The sequence below is a fragment of the Saimiri boliviensis genome, chromosome 7 (assembly GCF_048565385.1).
Source record: "Saimiri boliviensis isolate mSaiBol1 chromosome 7, mSaiBol1.pri, whole genome shotgun sequence".
Classification (NCBI taxonomy): Eukaryota; Metazoa; Chordata; class Mammalia; order Primates; family Cebidae; genus Saimiri; species Saimiri boliviensis.
This window is the reverse complement of record NC_133455.1, coordinates 120,693,010-120,711,811: the sequence shown is the minus strand read 5'-3', so window position 1 is coordinate 120,711,811 and position 18,802 is coordinate 120,693,010. Positions and strand designations below refer to the sequence as shown.

At 43.2% G+C, this 18,802-nt stretch overlaps 1 protein-coding gene and 1 long non-coding RNA gene across 4 annotated transcripts in view; one reads left to right on the top strand and one right to left on the bottom strand.

The window, feature by feature from the left end:
• The window catches only part of ERC1 (ELKS/RAB6-interacting/CAST family member 1), a 515,798-nt gene extending 515,202 nt beyond the window's left edge, over positions 1-596 (bottom strand). The window contains exon 1 of the mRNA XM_074403327.1: positions 527-596. The gene's annotated coding sequence lies outside the window, so the exon portion shown is untranslated. The remainder of the gene's footprint in view (positions 1-526) is intronic.
• LOC104652410 (uncharacterized) lies at positions 4-11,817 on the top strand. 3 transcript variants are annotated; one of them, XR_012518612.1, is made up of 3 exons: positions 4-95; positions 488-605; positions 1,106-2,620. It is a non-coding gene; the product is annotated as an uncharacterized LOC104652410 (long non-coding RNA). The 3 variants fall into 3 exon arrangements; XR_012518613.1 differs by lacking the exon at positions 4-95 and adding an exon at positions 6,677-11,817 and having other exon boundaries at positions 516-605; positions 1,106-2,586; XR_745724.3 differs by lacking the exon at positions 4-95 and having other exon boundaries at positions 516-605; positions 1,106-1,335; positions 2,483-2,620.
• Positions 11,818-18,802: the final 6,985 nt, after the last annotated feature.

Genomic DNA, 18,802 nt, shown 5'->3' with positions numbered 1-18,802 from the left:
CCGGCCTCCTGGGCCGGCTGCCTCCCTTTTTCTCAGCCTCCCGGGAGCGTGACGCGTCGGCCCGGGGACCTCCGGGCGCCTTCCGGGGCACGCGGGTGAGGGGCTGGGAAGCGGGGGAGATTCCGCGCCACGGTGGTGGATCGGCACCGAAACAGAATGATGGGCGCTTAGCGTCCTTGCGTACACACACACACACACACACACACACGTACACTCTCACACACGACCCCTGAGGCCAAGGGAGGGGAGAGCCGGGGCCGGCTCCGCGAGCGCAGGGCGGCGTTTGTCTCCTCCAGCTTGCCGTAGGAAGTGGACGCTGGAAGCCCGAGGAGCAGCGTCCTGTCCTCCCAAACCTAAGCGGCGCCCCACCCCCTTCTCGTGGCCCGTTACCCACGCCCGTGGCCGCAAGCGCAGCGGGAGCAGTGCCGGGATCATTCCGGGCTACCGGGTTAACGCTGTGTGCCAAGGAAGCTTTTTTTCCCCTTAGCTTCGCAGAACGTGGCCACGAAGTTAGTGGTCATCTGACCTGAGACGTGCGGGACTGCGCACACGGGCATCGCGGAGGACCCCAGTCCTGGACGTCGTGTTCTGTGGTGATCCGACCAGTACGTGGGGAGCGTGGGCGGAAATTAGTGTCCACGCTCCGACCGTGCACTGTGCCAAACACTGCTTCGGCAGGGGTTTATTTAGCCTCCGACAGCTAGGCGAGGGGGCGGGCAGCTGGGTCCCGGAGTCTGGCAACCCGATTTTCTCGTGCAGACTCGCAGCCGGTTTTTTTGTTTTGTGTGTGTGTGTGTGTGTTTGCAGAGGGTGGCCATAAATGTAAGGATGTAGGTAAGCTATCTCTAAACCAAGAAAGTAAGAATGGTGTGAATTATATTTATTCCCAGGCTTCCTCCAGTGTTTATTAAAATAATTTTCGGTGTCCTTGAGAGGAGTTGAAAGCCATCATTTTGCTCCTACTTACCCCCACCACCATAATTAACCACTTTGTATTGCCTCATAATCCCTCCAACAAATTCCAGTCGCTCCTCAGCGTTCACATTCATTCACTCACCAGTTTCTACTGTTTCATCCTGCCCATACTGTAATTGTTCCCTCCCAGGATCGACTCGCACTTGGATCATTGCAGTTCCTGGGCCTGCTGTCATCTCCCCCTACAGTACTTCCTGCATATGACTACCAACTGTTAGACGATGTGCTGCCAGACCAGCATTTCATTTCTTGGACATCCGGCTAATTACCCAGGAAAAGTCATCCTTTGACTATTTTTCATGACCTTTCTCATCTGACTCGTGGTCCCCCCATCTTGCTGCTCCCTAGCAGTGTGGTAAGGTAAGAGAAAGGTCAACTAGGAGTCAATAGATCTTTATGTTCTCATTCTCCCACTGTCTACTTGTGTGGCTTCGGGCAAATCATTCTACTTCTGGTCTTACTTAACTGTAAAGTGAGGTTTGAAGTAGGTGTCTGAAATACATCGTGTCCTTAACATATGTGGATCTGGAGACTCACGTTACTAAGCACTAAGGTATACACAGAAATACTGTCCTAACACCGATTCAGATTTTTATTTTTTGCCACCACACTGGCAAAAAATATAATTTCCTACCCTGCTCCAGATATCTTTTTTAAAACCTACATTTAGGATTTTTGATTAAAGCTAGCTAACTGAGCACATATATTTACTGCCTCTTCTTCCTGAAACCCAATAAAATGATGATAAATGAAAATGATAAAAGATAGAAAATCAGAAGGGGATCATCAGAAGATAGTTTTTTTTAAAATTGACATGCAAAAAAAGTAAGTGTGGTCTGACAGAATAAAATGGAGAAAACTGTAATGTAGAATGGGTGTAGAGGGTACTGCAGAAATGAAGGGGACATATCAGCCCAGAAGTTCTTTAGGGAAACTGAGATTTGGAGATACCTGCAAGACAGAGCAAGAGTGAGAAGCAGGGTTAGAACAGGTAGACTAAATAAAGGTCTGTATAAGGAAGACCAGAACCCTCCCTATATCTCAGAAACAATATCTAGGCATTTATCCCAGGCTAAAATTAAGCATTCTCATAATCTGGGGAGATTTGGGACAACTGAGTATTGAATGACCTAAGACTAAAGCATTCTTTATCCTAGCACAGTAACTGGTTTCCTACTCACTCCTACTTCACTTTAAAGTGAAGTTGGGCAAGTTGACAGGAAATTCCTGCTATGGTTTGGATATGGGTTTGTTTTTTTTTTTTGTCTCCACCAAATCTCATGTTGAAATTTTATCCCCAGTGTGATAGTCTTGGGAAGTGGGGCCTGGTAGAAGGTGTTTGGGTCATGGGGGCAGATTCTTCATGAATGACTTGGTGTCATTCTTGTAGTAGTAAGTTTTCACACTTGCAAAACTACATTGGTTATCAGGAAAATGGATTTGTTCCTTTGGTTTGTTGTAAAGCCAGGAATCACCTCAGGTTTGATCTCTCTTTGCATGTGTGCAGACACTTTCCCTTGATCTTCTCCACCATGTTTTGATGCAGCACGAAAGCCCTCACCAGAACTGAGCAGATGCCTGTGCCTTGCTTCTTGTACAGCCTGCAGAATCGTGAGCTAAATAAATGCATTTTCTTTATAAATTACCCAGCCACAGGCATACCTTTATAGCAACATAAAGTAGACTAAGACGCCTCCCAAGGTCACAATACTCCTTATCAGCATTCCAACTGCCTCATCTTATATATGAACAGACAACTAAGAATTATTAGATATTTAAGAGAAGTCTCATCCAAGTCACAGCACCAGAAGAAAAAAAAAAAAAAGAATTCTCCAATGTGGAGTGTCGGGGAGATAAACAGAAACTTCAGAGATTTTAGAAAACCTAACTAGTATGCTAGCATACTCGGATGAAGTATCATCCAAGATTTAAAAGTAGATATTGGCCGGGCACAGTGGCTCATGCCTATAATCCCAGCACTTTAGGAGGCCAAGGTGGGTAGATGACCTGAGGTCAGGAGTTCGAGACCAGCCTGGCCAACATGGCGAAACCCCATCTCTACTAAAAATACCAAAATTTGCCTGGCGTGGTGGCAGATGCCTGTAATCCCAGCTACCCAGGAGGCTGAGGCAGGAGAATTACTGGAACTTGGTGGGGCAGAGGCTGCAGTGAACCAAGATTGCACTGCCGCACTTCAGCTTGGGCCACAGAGCAAGACTCCATCTCAAAAAAGTAGATCTTGAAATATAAGAAATTGGCCTAATTATACATTTAATTAAAGTATTGAAAGATAAAGTCACTGAACTTCAAAAAGGAAAAAAAAAATTGAAGAAGCCTGGGGAACATAGTGAGACCCCATCTCTATACAAATTTTTAAAACTTAGCCAGGTATAGTGATGTACACCTGTGGTGCTAGCTACTCAGGAGGCTGAGGTGGGAGTATTGCTTGATCCTGGGAGGTCAAGATAGCAGTAAGCCAGGATTGTGGTGCTTCCCCCCAGCCTGGGTGACAGAACAAGAGACCTTATCTCAAAAAGCAAAAGAAAAAAAATAGGGCCAGACACGGTGGCTCTCACCTATAATCCCAACACTTTGGGAGGCCAAGGAAGGCAGATTGTTTGAGCCCAGGAATTCAGGAGCAGACTGGGCAACATGGCAAAACTCTGTCTCTACAAAAAAATACAAAAATTAGCCAAGCATGGTGACTTGTGCCTGTAGTCCCACTTACTCAGGTGGCTGAGTGGGGAGGATGGCTTAAGCTCAGAGGCGGAGGTTGCAGTGAGCCAAAATAATGCCACTGTACTCTAGCCTGGACAGCAGAGCCAGGCCCTGTCTCAGGGATAAAAATAAATAGAATAAATATATAAAGAGTTGGAAATTCTGAGAGAAAATAAGATAGATAAATAATCAGTTCAACCGTGCTATTGTATGAGAAAGAGAAAACAAAGTAAAGGAAGGACAGAAAATTATCCAAAAAAATGCAAAAAAAAATTACCTAGAACTGAAAGCATCGACTAGTACAGAACTAAAACAAAACAAACATACGCCATGTGAAATATTTGAACTCTAAATATAAAGAAGTTCTAAGTTTCCAAAAAGGGAAAAAATGGAGCCCATAAAAGAGCAGAAATCAAACTGGTGGGCCAGGCAAGGTGGCTTACACCTGTAATCCCCGCACTTTGGGAGGGAGATGTGGATGGACCATGAGGTCAGGAGTTTAAGACCAGCCTGTCCAAAGTGGTGAAACCTCGTCTGTACTAAACATACAAAAATTAGCCAGGCATGGTGACGTGTGGTTGTAGTCCCAGCTACTCGGGAGTCTGAGGCAGGAGAATCACTTGAACCCAGGAGGCAGAGGTTGCAGTGAGCTGAGATTGCGCCATTGCACTCTAGCCTGGGCAACAAGAGCAAAACTCCATCTCAAAAAACAAAAATTTAGGAAAAGTTTTTAAAAAAGAGTCACTTAAACATGTACTCAAGCAAAATGAGGGAGAAATCAGGGTATCTGACAACATCCAGTAATCACTAGATTCAATTCAGGAAAACAGTAAAGGGAAGTCCCAAGAACTAAGTTAGACTGGAACAGAAGGATAGGAGTTGTGGGAGAGAAAACTCCCGGAAAAGAGAAAATTTAACAGAATAGTTGGTTACTATGATTTAAAAAAAAAAAAAGAATATGCTGCTTTTAGGGGTTTCAACTTTTACTCCCAACCTATTAACTAATTGTAGATAATCTTGCTATCATTGAAACAGTTTAGGCCAGACACAGTAGGTAGCTTACATCTGTAATCCCAGCGCTTTTGGATGCTAAGACGGAAAAACCATTTGAGGACAGGAGTGACAGAGTACCCCAGGCAACACAGCAAGACCCTGTCTCTACAAAAAATTTTAAAAAATCAGCTGGGCATGGTGGCACACACATGTAGTCCTTAGCTACTTGGGAGGCTAAGATGGGAGGATCCCTCAAGCTCAGGAGTTCAAGGCTGCAGTGCACTATAATGGCACCATCCTCTAGCCAGGGCAACAGAGCATGACCCTGTCCCAAAAATAAAAACAAAAAACAGGCTGGGTGAGGTGGCTCATTCCTGTAACCTCAGCACTTTGGGAAGCTGAGTCAGGAGGATTGCTTGAGCCCAGGAGTTCGAAGCCAACCTAGGCAACAAAGTGAGACACTGTCTCTATTAAAAAAAAAAAAAAAAAAAAAAAAAAAAGTGATGCTTGAACAATTGTATTTCACATGCAAAAGAGTGAAGTTAAACCCCTACCTCACATACATAAAAATTAATTCAAAATGAATCAAAGACCTAAATGTAAAGCTAAAACTAAAATACTCATAGAAGAAAATACAGGTATAAATCATGACTTTGGATTAGGCAATAGTTTCTTAGCTGAGACCAAAAGCACAAGTAACAACAGAAAAAAATTAATTGAGGCCAGGTGCAGTGGCTCATCCCTATAATTCCAGCACTTTAGGGGACCCAAGGTAGGAGGATCACTTGAGCCCAGGAGTTTGAGAGACCAGCCTGGGCAACGTAAAGAAATCCCCATGTTTACAAAAAAATTTAAAAGATTAGCTGGGCGTTGAAATGGAAAAAAAGACAAAAAATTAAAAATTGTGAAAACATTGAAAAGGAAAAAATTAAATTAAATTTAAAAAAGATTAGCTGGGCATATTGGCAGGCACCTATTGTCCCAGCCACTTGGGAGGGTAAAACAGAAGTATCCCTCGAGCCCAGGAGATTAAGGCTGTAGTGAACCATGATTGTGCTAGTGTACTCTAGCCTGGGTGACAGACCAGGACCCTTGCTCCAAAAAAATAAAATTAATTGGACTTTATCAAAATATAAAATTTTTGTGTAATTCATCCTTAAAAAGGAAGGAAATTCCGGCATATACTACACTGTGGATAAACCTTAAAGACATTCCACCAAGTAAAATAAGCCAGTCATAAAAGTATAGATATTATATAATTACATTTATATGTGGTACCTACAATAGTCAAATTTATAGAGACAGGGCCAGGCACAGTGGCTGACGAGTGTAATCTTAGCACTTTGGAAGGCTGAGGTGGTTGGATAATCTGAGGTCAGGAATTGAAGACCAGCCTGGCCAACATGGTGAAACCCTGTCTCTACTAACAATACAAAAAAATTAGCTGGGCATGGTGGTGGGTGCCTATAATTCCAGCTACTTGGGAGACTGAGGCAGGAAAATTGCTTGAACCCAGGAGGCAGAGGTTGCAGTGAGCCGAGATTGTGCCACTTCACTCTAGCCTCGGCAAAAGGGCAAAACTTCATCTAAAAAAAAAAAAAAAATTCATAGAGACAGAAAAGCATAATGGTGGCTGCCAGAGAATGGGGGAGAGGGAAGAGGGAGTGTTTAATTGGTATAGAGTTTCCGTTTGGGAAAAAGAAACATTTCTGGAGAAGATAAGGGTGATGGCTGCAGATTGTTGTGAATGTACTTAATGCCACAGAAGTATACACTAGAAAAAGATTAAAGGAGTGTACGTTATTTATATTTTACCACATAAATGAATATTTTAAAACTTGTGTGCATCCATTACACTGTTATAAACTGAATTATGTTACTCCAAAATTCATATGTTGAAACCCTAATTCCCAATGTGACTATATTTGTAAACGGGGCCCTAAAGAGGTAATGAAGGTTAAATAAGGCATAAGAATGGTATCTAATCCAGTAGGACTGGTGTCCTTAGAAGAAGAGGAAGAGATACCAGGGACACACATCAGAGAAAAGACCATGTGAGAACGCAAGAAGATGTGACCTGCTGGATGCAGTGGCTCATACCTGTAGTCCCAGCACTTTGGGAGGCCAAGGCAAGTGGATCACCTGAGATCAGGAGTTCAAGACCAGCCTGGCCAACATGATGAAACCCTGCCTCTACTAAAAATACAAAAATTAGCTGGGTGTGTTGGCAGGCTCCTATAATCCCAGCTACTTTGGAGCCTGAGGCAGGAATCATCACTTGAACCTGGGAGGCAGAGGTTGTGGTGAGCCAGGATCCTACCATTGCACTCCAACCTGGGCAATGAGTGAAACTTCCATCTCAAAAACAAAAAAGAAGATGTGGCCATCTGCAAGCTGGGGAGAAAGGCTTCAGGATAATCCAACCTGCTGATACCTTGATCTTGGACTTCCAGCTTCCAGAATTATGGCAAATAAATTTCTGATGTTTACCCAAACTGTATTATTTTTTTATGACATCCCTAGCAGAATAATGTAGACTTTTATACCAAGAAGTGAAGTGCTGCTTTAATAAATACTTTATAAATGTGGAAGTAACTCAGGAACTGGATAATGGGTGGAGAATGGAAGAGTTTTGAGGTACATGCTAGAAAAAGCCTAGATTCAGCCATGTGCAGCTGCTCACACCTGTAATCCCAGTGCTTTGGAAGGCTGAGGCAGGCAGGTCTCTTGAGATCAGGAGTTTGAGACAAGCCTGGCCAACATGACAAAACCCCATTTCTACTAAAAATACAGAAATTAGCTGGACATGGTGGCACATGCTTGTAACCCCAGGTACTCGGGAGGCTGAGGCAGGAGAATCACTTGAAACTGGGAGGTGGAGGTTGCAGTTAGCCACGATCATCCCACTACACTCCAGCCTGGGTGATGGAGTGAGACTCTGTCTCAAAACAAAACAAAAATTAGCATGGTGGTACATGGCTGTAATCCTAGCTATTCAGGGCAGGGGGAGGTTGAGATGGGAGGATCACTTGAGCCTGGGAAGTGGAGGCTGCAATGAGCCATGATCCCACCACTGTACTCCAGCCTGTGTAACAGAACAAGGCCTGTCTCAAAAAAAAAAAAGAAAAGAAAAAATCTAGATTGTCTTGAAGAGATTGTTGGTAGGAATAAGGAATAAAGGTGATTCTGGTGAGGTCTCAGATGGAAATTAGGAACACATTATTTGAAAGTGCACAAAAGGCCATCCTTTCCTCCAACAAAGAATGTGGCCAAATGGTGTTCTAGTGTGGAAAGTGCAGGTTCAAAGTGATAAATTTGGATATTTAGCTGAGGAGATTTCTAAACAAACTATTGAAGGTATGGCCTAGCTTCTTTTATCTAGTAAAATGTGAGAAGAGAGACAAACTGAAGGAATTATTAAGCAAAAAAAAAAAAAAAAAAAAAAAAAAAACTTGAAGATTTGAAAAATTATCAGCATGTTCTAGGGAACATCCTGATGATGTGGCTAGAAAATCTTTCATAGAGAACATAGGTGCAATTTACACATTTATTCAGCTTTCTCAGTGCAAGCCAGGAAGAGAGATGAGATTATACCAGCATAAACACTGTCATCTTGGACTAAAGGGGACAGAGGTACAACAGAGGGAAAGAAGGCTGTCAGACATCTGGGATCCCAAAGCATGGGGCAACAGAGTTATCTGGCTGTGAACACACATTACCCTTTAAGAAAAGGGAAGACTGATCCCAAAGGAGATTTAGTTAGCAACAGGGCTGCTGTTCAAACTGCAGGCCCAGAGGATACAGATCTGGGGAGCTAAGGTGTCTCCTCAGTTCCAGAGAGCCAAGCTGCTGCAATCCAGTGCGTCATGGCTGCTACCCAAGACCAATAAGGCCAAGGGGGTGATGCTGCCTCCCCAGTGGCCCTGGAAGGCAAGCCTGCTAATCCACTGGGCCAAGAGGGCAGAGCGTCAAGCCAAAGACAATTAAATTTTCTTGAGCCTTAAAGTTTAACCGAATTTGTCTTGCTAGGTTTTATTTTAATTAATTAATTAATTAATTGAGACAGAGTCTCATTCGCTATGTCGCCCTTGCTGGAGTGCAGTGGCATGTTTCAGCTCACTGCAACCTCCACCTCCCAGGTTCAAGCAACTCTCCTGCCTCAGCCTCCTGAGGCGCTTGGATTGCAGGCGCACACCACCATCCCCGACTAAAGTCTTACTAGGTTTTGAACTTGCTTGGGACCCATGTCCCTGTCTTCTTTCCATTTTTTCCCTTTGGAATGGGAATGTCTGTTCTATGATTGTCCCACTATTATGCTCTGGAAGTACATAACTGGCCTGGTTTCATAGGTTCACAGCCAGAAAGGAACTTTGCCACAGAATGACTCATATCTCAAGTCTCACTCACTCCTGATTTAGATAATACTCATTTTGAGTTTTTGTTGTGGTTGTGGTTGTTGTTTTGAGACAGGGTTACACTGTCACCCACGCTGGAGTGCAGTGGTGCAAACTTGGTTCACTGGAAGCTCTGCCTCCCTGTCTCAAGTGATCCTCACGCCTCAGCCTCCCGAGTAGCTGAGACTACAGGCACATGCCCCCATACTTGGCTAATTTTTTTGTGTGTATGAGTGTGTATTTTTGGTACAGACGGAGTTTCACCATGTTGCCCAGGCTGGTCTTGAACTCCTAACCTCAAGCAATCTGCCCACCTCAGCCTCCCAAAGTGCTGAGATTACAGGCGTGAGCTATCGCACCTGGCCATGATTTAATTTAAATGAGCCTTAGGACTTAGAGTTAATGCTGAAATGAGCTAAGACTTTTGTGGCTATTGGGATTGGGGTAAATGCATTTTTCATGTAAGAAGGACAGGAACCTTGGAGGTACAGAGGATAGAATATTATGGATTAAATTGTGTTTCCCCAACACTCATAAATTGAAGTCTTAGTCCTCAGGGAGGTCATACCCAGTCTGTGGTATTTTGGTATGGCAGTCTTAGCTGACTAATAGAGGCACTATCAAGAAAGTGAAAAGGCGGCCAGGCGCAGTGGCTCACGCCTATAATCCTAGCACTTTGGAAGGCTGAAGCAGGCAGATCTAGGAGGTTAGGAGCTCAAGACCAGCCTGGCCAACATGGTGAAACCCCATCTCTACTAATAAAAAAAAATTAGCCAGGTGTGGTGGCACATACCTGTAATCCTAGCTACTCAGGAGGCTGAGGCAGGAGAATTAATTGAACTTGGGAGGCAGAGGTTGCGTGAGCTGAGATTGCACCACTGTACTCCAGCCTAGGTGACAGAGTAAGACTCTGTTTCAGAAAAAAAGAAAAGAAAGTGAAAAGGCAATACAGAATGGGAGATATTTTGCAATCACATATCCAATATTTTTCTAGACCAGACGTACACACACACACACACACACACACAGGGACACACACACACACACACACACACACAGCATGTGGGCTCTGGTGTCTCTTCTTATAAGAACACCAGTCCTATCTAATAACAGCCCCATTCTTATGACCTAATTTAACCTTTCCGTGTGTGTGTGTGTGTGTGTGTGTGCACATGTATGTGTGACAGAGTCTTACTCTTTTGCCCAGGCTGGAGTGCAGTTGCACAATCTTGGCTCACTGCAACCTCTGCCTCCCAGGTTCAAGCAATTTTATGCCTCAGCCTCCTAAGTAGCTGGGTAACAGGCATGCACCACCATGCCCAGCTAATTTTTTAGAGAGGGATTTTGCCATGTTGCCCAGATTGGTCTCAAACTTCTGAACTCAGGCAATCCACCTACCTCAGCCTTCCAAAGTGCTAGGATTACAGGCATGAGCCCAGCCGGTTTATATATTTTTAAGAACTTAGTTCAAAAATGATGAAGCAAATCAACCTAGTTATATAAAATTGATACTATAGCCATGCTGAAAAAATTTTAATTCAAGTTACATTTGAACATAGTATTCTGGCTGTACATCCTTAATTGTATGTAGTCTAAGAACTACAAACAAATTTTGAAAGTTACTTAGATCTTGTTGTTGGTGCCATCAAAGGTATAGTAATTAAAACTATTTTGTCTTTATTATAAGATACAGCAAATCTGCAAACATATTGATGTTATTATGGGAAATAAGAAATTCAAATATGGAATGCGGGAAGGTGAAGAAGACCCCTGTAGTGTTGGATTTAGTTCAAAGTTATCAATGTGAACTCATGATTTTCCCCCCTAGTTCTATCCACTGAAAGGTCTAGAAGCAAAGAAATTCCAGTAGCAATGAGCACATCTAGCATTGAGATCCTGTTGGGTTTTTTTGTTTGTTTGTTTGTTTTGAGATGGAGTTTCACTCTTGTTGACCAGGCTGGAGTGCAGTGGCACGATCTTGGCTCACCACAACCTCCACCCCGGGTTCAAGCAATTCTCCTGCCTCAGCCTCCTGAATAGCTGGGATTACAGGTATGGGCCACCAAGCCCGGCTAATTTTGTTTTTGTGAGACAGAGTTTTGCTCTTGTCCAGGCTGGAGTGCAATGGGTTGATCTTGGCTCACCACAACCCCCGCCTCCCGGGTTCAAGCGATTCTCTTGCCTCAGCCTCCTGAGTAGCTAATTTTTTGTATTTTTAGTAGAGATGGGATGTTGGCAGGGCAGTCTCAAACTCCTGACCTCAGGTGATCTGCCTGTCTCAGCCTCCCAAACTGCTGGGATTACAGGTGTGAGCCACTGCATCCGGAGGAGATTTTGGTCTCTAAATAATATTTCCCTCTAAAACAAACAAACAGAAAACAGCTCCTTGGAGAAATTACTGATGACAGACTTCCCAGATCTGGGAAGATCAAAAGTAATCTGTAGGATGATATTTGTCGTCCAGGCTGGATGGAGTACAGTGACGCAATCTCAACTCCCTACAGCCTCCACCTCCTAGGTTCAAGCAGTTCTCCTGCCTCAGCCTCCTGAGTACCTGGGACTATAGACATGCGCCACCATGCCCGGATAATTTTTATATTTTCAGTAGAGATAGGGTTTTACCATGTTAAACCCAGGCTGGTCTTAAACTTCTGACCTCAAGTTATCTGTCCACCTCAGCCTAGCAAAGTGCTGGGATTACAGGCATGAGCCACCACGTCTAGCCTGCAGGGTGATATTCTGAGATGATGTGAATGAATTAAATAAAAAATCTTGGCCGGGCGCGGTGGCTCAAGCCTGTAATCCCAGCACTTTGGGAGGCCGAGGCGGGTGGATCACGAGGTCGAGAGATCGAGACCATCCTGGTCAACATGGTGAAACCCCGTCTCTACTAAAAGTGCAAAAAATTAGCTGGGCATGGTGGCACGTGCCTGTAATCCCAGCTACTCAGGAGGCTGAGGCAGGAGAATTGCCTGAGCCCAGGAGGCGGAGGTTGCGGTGAGCCGAGATCGCGCCATTGCACTCCAGCCTGGGTAACAAGAGCGAAACTCCGTCTCAAAAAAAAAAAAAAAAAAAAAAAAAAAAAATCTCAAAAGAGATAAAAATACCATTATAGTAGCGAAATGTTTCAAGTGCCATCTAGCCAATTGATTAAACTTAGCATCACTATTTGTAAAACAAACTGGCATGCCTTCACATAGGATGCAAAGGGCAGTACATACCTAGAATTCTTGACCAGAAAAAACGTTTAACCTGAATCTAATCCCAAGGAAACAATCAGTCAAAGCCATTGTCAAGAACTATGAAGGGTCTAAAATTATACTATACTTGCAAGATAACAGATTAGCCTGCAGTTTCATGGGTACTGACAGTTTCAGTGGATGCCGTTAGAAGAATCCTGGATTAGGCCAGGTGCGGTGACTCACGCCTGTAATCCCAGCACTTTGGGAGGCTGAGGCAGGCGGACCATAAGGTCAGGAGATCAAGATCATCCTGGCTAACACGGTGAAGCCCCATCTCTACTAAAAATACAAAAATTAGCTGGGTGTGGTGGCACACACCTGTAGTCCCAGCTACTTGGGAGGCTGAGGCAGGAGAACTGCTTGAACCCAGGAGTCGGAGGTTGCAGTGAGCTGAGATTGTGCCATTGCCCTCCAGCCTGGGAGACAGGGGAGACTCTATCTCAAAAAAAGGAGGAGGAGGAGGAGGGGGAGGGGAGGGGAGGGGGAGGGGCAGGGGAGGGGGAGGGGGGAGGGGGAGGGGAAGAATCTTGGATTAGAGACCAAGGATAGTTTATCACTCACAGCAGCAGGAGCAATCAAGCATCATCATTTTCTTGTGCCAATTTCCTAAGCCACAGTTCCTACAAATTGACACAGTGAACACCAGATACATGCCGTGGTTGAATTATAGGAGAGGAATCCCAAGTTTAGGGAGTCTAAATCTTGTGGTATTTTGTTTTGTTTTGTTTTGCTTTGAGACAGAGTCTACTCTGTCCCAGGCTGGAGTGTAATGGTGTGATCACTGCTCACTGCAGCCTCAGCTTTCTGTATTCAGGTGATCCTCTTGCCTCAGCCTCCCAAGTAGGGACTACCTGTGTGCACTACCACACCTAGCTACTTTTTTGTATTTTCTTTGAGACATAGAGTTTTACCATGTTGCCCAGGCTGGTGTCAAACTTCTGAGCTCAAACAACCCATCCACCTTGCTCCTGAGAAGTGCTGGAATTACAGGCCCATGTCTTTATGATGTGCAGACAACCCTGCCTGGCCTTTGCCTTAAAGAGAGACATTGCCTTTATTACACTGGATTGTAAACAAACCTGTCCTCAAGAGAGACATCGTCTCTAGCTTCCGAGCTGTTCCCGATCTAACTGTGTTTGGAAAGATAGTGCAGAACAAAAGGACAGTTGGTGCCTCTCCTCACAGAGATTGAAGAAACACAAGACCATGGAGAACTATATCTCAGTAGCCAATCTGTGGGATATTCTATAAGACAAATAGCGTGGAACCATTAAAAATATCAATCTGTGTTACTGTCACTGTCATCCTAGTGAATGTTGTCAGTGTTCTGCCCATATTCACTCAACTTGATCATTTCAGAGTCCCATTCACAGTTGATGTCCCACTCATAGGCTTCATATTTCTTTGCTCAAGGGCTTTTTCCCTAAACCCATATCTAAGGCAGAGAATTAACACCCTCCCAGAAGCGACCCTCAACCAGTGACTGATGAAAGTCAGTGTACAAATATTCCAGCTCCCTCACCCTCTGAGTGAGATAACTCTGAAATATATAGTTACACTAGTTCCTTGAGGCCCCTAACACTCCCAAAGCAGTGTTCAGTGGTGACTGGCTTGATAACACACCCTATTGTCTGCCTTCTTTCCCTGTCTCACTTCCCCATTACCTACTGGTGGTGTTAGTGTAGTTAGATAGGCAGATATGAGCAGGGAAGGATAGGGGCCCAAAGAATGTCAGACAACTATCAGGTGACTGCCAGGCAAATGTCAGGCAGCTGGTGAAAGAGAAGGGGAAATTTTCCTAATAAACAGGAGACATCTTGAGCTTATGAGCAACAACTTCTTGCTAAGAACTTAAAATGGTGGAGTTTGACCTTCCTCAGAGGACGTGGCCAGGCATGCACAGTAAGGTGTAAAATGGCAGAGTTTAACCCATATGTGACCTTTCTCTGGGGACACTAGACCAGTAAGGGAAAATTTCCCTAAGAGAGTATGTACATAACTTCAGCATGGCACATGTCCCCCTCCCAGATACTGGCAAGACATTACACTTGCAGCAATTAGCCAACAGCCTGCCCAGGGGGAGGGACAAGAGGAAGAGACGGGGAAAAAATCAGAAAATAGTAAATCCGTAAGAGTCCTGAGCCAGCAATCGGGCAGAGTACTCAATCTTTGAGTTGCCTGCTTGCTTCCTTGCAAGGTTTTTTTTCTTTGCTTCAATGAACTCTTGTTTCTACCTTAAATCTACTTCTGTCTGAGCCAAATTCATTCTCCCAAGAAGACAATGATCGACGACTGTGGAGCCCACCCGGACTTGCCACTGGTAACAGCGTTTCCTGGAATTGCCTCCCAAATAAACTACTTGTACTTGAACCCTTGTCTCAGATTTGACTGTTGGAAGAACCCCAGATCAGACAATCTGCAAGTAGAAATGTCAGATAATGCAATTAGTTATGAATCTGGAATTCAGAGGAGAAGCTCCTGCAGTTTGTGAGTCATCATCAAAAAGATGGCATTTGTTCTGGTTAACTACTGCAGGAAGGCAGATCACTCTAAAATTTAGTGGCTTAAAACAAGTATATTTTATTGTGGCTTATAATTTTGTAGATTGGGAATTAGAGCCTGTCTCATCTGGGCAACTCTTCTGTTCCACATGGCATCACCTGAGGTCACTCCATGGTATTCAGCTACCAGCCGAACTCATGTGGAGTATCCAAGGTGCTTCATGCTCATATCTGGCACCTTGGCAGGGATGACTGGAAGGCTGGGCTCAGCTGGGACTACTGACCATAGTATCTACATATGGCATCTTCAGTATGGCTTCTTAAATGGCTGCTCGGAGCTACTAAGAGACAGGAAATAGAAGCTACTAGTTTCTTAAGATCCAGAATCTGGTATAATTTAATTCCTGCCATTGGTCAGAGCAGTCACAGAGCCTTCCAAGAGGAAACACAGACCCTCACTTCTCACTGTGAAGTATGTCAAAGAGTTTGGGACTATCTTTAATCCACTACAACATGGCAAAGTTGTGAGCCAGGATGAGAACACCAGAGGTGTGAATAGACATTAAAAGTCCAAGCACTGAAACTTTAAATGTTTAGAGACAGAGGAGATAAGACCAGCAACAGAGTCTCAGAACTATATTATAGACTGCTGATAAGCAAATGAGATGATAATGATAACTGAGAATTGACATTGTGTTTAGTGATGTAGACATAACTAGGGACCTTGACAAGAGCAGTTTACTGCCGGTGGTTGAGTTGAGAGTTTGACTGGTTCAAGAGAGAATGGGATGGGTGGAAAGATAGGTTGTGTATGCTAGCAATTATTTACAGAATTTCTGCTATAAATGAGAGCAGGAAGATGTTATCAGGAGCTAACGGGAGAAATGAGGTCAACATTGTTTCCTGTGTAGCTTTCTCTTATGCCCAAATTCCACTGGATATCATCGCTTCTGGTTACTTCTGGTTTGGGATGTATAGGTGAAGGAGTAGTTTTGGATCCTCCTGTATTACTTACTTTATTTGCATCATCGGACAATAACTAAACTTGCTTTAAATATCTCTTAAAGCATTTTAAATTCAAACTTGGAGAGAGGAATATGAGAGTGGTTTTTGGTCATTGTTTAGCCATATACAATATTGCCTTTTACACTCTGCATTTGAAGTTTTTTGATACCTGAAGATAAATGTTTGTATTGTGTAGTTGAAAAAGAATTTGCCACCTGAAGGTTTATTGTTGTAGTTTTATGTTAAGTTCTTTACAGCAGTTCCCACCATCTTTATCCCCCTACTTGGAACTATCTAACTTTTGTTCCCCCACTTGGAACATTGAAGACCCCCAGTGGATACTTGAAACCATGGATAGTACCAAATCCTATGTATATGTTTTTCCTATGCATATATACCTATGACGTTTAATTTATAAATTAGGCAGAGTAAGAGATTAACAGCAACTAATAATAAAATAGAACAGTTATAGCAATATACTGTAATAAAAGTTACATGAATGTGGTTTCTCCCTCTCAAAGTATTTTACAGTACTATACTCACCTATCTTTGGTCCCTGGTTGCCCTTATACGAAACAGCCATTTCTTCATGCACTTCCCGTTCCCATATCCTGTTTTATTTTTCTCCACCTGATAGACTATATATGTGTAAATGTATATATATATATATATGTGTGTGTGTGTGTGTGTGTGTGTGTGTGTGTACTCTGCTTGCTTGTTTCTTTTTTTTTTTTTTTTTTTTTTTTTGACCTGAGTCTCACAGTGTCACCCAGGCTGGAGTGCAGTGGCACTATCTCAGCTCACTGCAATCTCTGCCTCCTGGGTTCAAGCAATTCCCTCCCTCAGCCTCCCAAGTAGCTGGGATTATAGGCACCTGCCACCATGCCCAGCTGATTTTTGTGTTTTTAGTAGAGACGGCATTTCACCATCTTGGCCAGGCCGCTCTTGAACTCCTGACCTCATGATCCACCTGCCTCAGTCTCCCAAAGTGCTGGGATTACAGGCATGAGCCACCATGCCCAGTTGCTTGTTTATTTTCAGTCTCCCCCATTGAAATGTAAGTTCCGTAAAAGACTTTCTTGTATTACGTGTTTCACCCTGTGCTTGGAACGTAATAAGCACTTGAAAAACATTTGCTGAATGAATAAACAAACAATATTGAATATTAGGGTTGCCTCAAGATTTGTGCTTATTAATTCCATATTTTGTGATTAATTTCCCACTACCTACTCCCAAAATGAGATTATTGAATCAAAAGGTAAAGGTATTTTTTGGCTTTTAATAAAAATTACTTTCAAAAATAGCTTTCAAAAACAAAGCAATTATGTAGAGAGTATCACATGAGTTATATGATGTACTTTTTTTTTTCTTTCTGTTTTTTTTTTTTTAAACATGGGGTTTCACCATGTTGGCCAGGCTGGTCTTGAACTCCTGACCTCAGGTGATCCGCACATCTTGGCCTCCCAAAGTGCTGAGATTACAGGCGTGAGCCACCTCGCCCAGCCCGTTATATGATGTTCTTGTTAAGCGTTGTACTTTCAAACTTTTCCGTAAATTTTATAGGAAAGACTAGCAAAATTGATTATCTTTCCATACTTATTTACAAGCAATAATACGACTTTTGAATAAATAATATAATATTGTTGAAAGTATTTAAAAACTAAAATCTTGTCCAAAGATTTGGATCTTGTCCAAACCTTTCTCAGGTTTATTCACCTTTGTGGCTCTGACCATGGCTGCCTGTAACCAAAGGTGAACTTACTAACCTACTCTGAACGCTGCTGCTTATTTTCCTCCGTTAAGTGCAATACCTGCCTCCCCAGTTCAGGATTCTAAGTCCTATATAACAGCTTATAGTTATATCTTAGTTATGTAATTCTCACACCAGAGGAAAAGGCAGTCTTTTTCGGCTCAATGACGATGTATTTTTTCTTTAAATACCATGTCCCTCCCCATGATGTTTTCTGTATCCTCTAATAATGTGAAACAAAACAAAAGGTTGATTAAATAAGCATGTATATTGGTTGCTTCATAGTCACCCCAAGAGTAATATTAGGCCCCAGTGAAAGTAAAGACATGTAGGTTCCTTTTCTTCTCCAACCAAAGGAGCCTGCTGCTTAGATTTCAAAATCTATATTTTGCATATAGATTATCCAAAAAAAATTCCATGGAAAAAATGGTGACATATGCACATAAATCCACTTTTCTATATACATACACTTTGACTCTTAGCAACAGCTACTATATAACACAATCAGGTATAGATTTATTGCCTCTATCTCTGCATATATATTTGGTTCAAATATATATATATTTGGTTCAAAGTCTCAGCAAAAGATATGCCTGGCTTTGGTTATTGATGAGAGAAGTACTTAATATAACATTCAGATTGCTATGATACCCTACCCAAAATAGCTCAGTTGTTAGTTCACTTTCTTCAGATACCTCCTTGTCTCATGAACCACCTACTTACTCCCAAATGTCATTCTCAACAACCATTTGTAACCACCTCCTCCCAAATGCCCGCTCCCAACTGCCTTTCTAAATCAATGTTTCACAGTCCTAATTTCTTACCATTCTTTCTAGTTGTCATTTTAACCTAAGAGCTAATTATCTTTGCTGAACACCATTCCTAATAGGCTAAACTTTCAAACTGAAAAGAAGAATCTTAGGAAGTCTTTTGAGGCCGGGCGCGGTGGCTCACGCCTGTAATCCCAGCACTTTGGGAGACCGAGGTGGGTGGATCACTAGGTAAAGAGATTGAGACCATCCTGGCCAACATCGTGAAACCCCGTATCTACTAAAAATACAAAAAATTAGCTGGACATGGTGGCACATGCCTGTAATCCCAGCTACTTGGGAGGCTGAGACAGGAGAATCACTTGAACCCAGGAGGTGGAGGTTGCAGTGAGCCGAGAATGCGCCATTGCACTCCAGCCTGGGCAACAAGAGCAAAACTCTGTCTCAAAAAAAA